Source organism: Astyanax mexicanus, chromosome 18 (assembly GCF_023375975.1).
Source record: "Astyanax mexicanus isolate ESR-SI-001 chromosome 18, AstMex3_surface, whole genome shotgun sequence".
Taxonomy (NCBI): Eukaryota; Metazoa; Chordata; class Actinopteri; order Characiformes; family Acestrorhamphidae; genus Astyanax; species Astyanax mexicanus.
Genome location: NC_064425.1, coordinates 6,451,607 through 6,452,221, shown reverse-complemented (window position 1 = coordinate 6,452,221; position 615 = coordinate 6,451,607).

Here is a 615-nt window from a genome sequence, read left to right as displayed (position 1 = left end):
GTGGGTCCCGGGCTGAGACCAGTTGGGAACCCCTGCTATAGACCTCTATGCTCACTGGGGCAGGGCCTGTGCTGCACCTGGGGGAATCAGAAGCTCAAAACATATGTAGTCTACAATAACAACAGCAAAATAATCTGTTTTTGCAATGGCAGATGAGATCTTGCTCATTTTTAATGGGCACAACCCACATATTTAGCTCTGCTACTCACTTCCCAAATGCATGTCCCTTACAAATTTGACAGCATTTAAAGGAGAAATTAACAGGCTTTTCAATAGTATAATAGTTATACCAAATAAGTATTGTCACAATACAGAAATACCAAATCTACCAAACACAAATTTCCTTACTTTTTGAGCTGTTTTGATAGATAGGTTATAAGCTAGCTGTGGAGCGTCCCCGGATCTGACGTGCTGTATCTGGCTACTATGCTGAATGATGTGGCAAAAAATAAACGTATTTTATCTTTGGGAGCGTGATTGTGTTGTTAATGTAGACGAGACATACTTATTAAGCCTGTGTAATATAAATCCACTCATATGGCCGTGTAATAACACCCTGCGCTCTCTCTCTCACTCTCCCCCCTCCCTCTCTCTCTGCTGAATCGCTGCGATGTT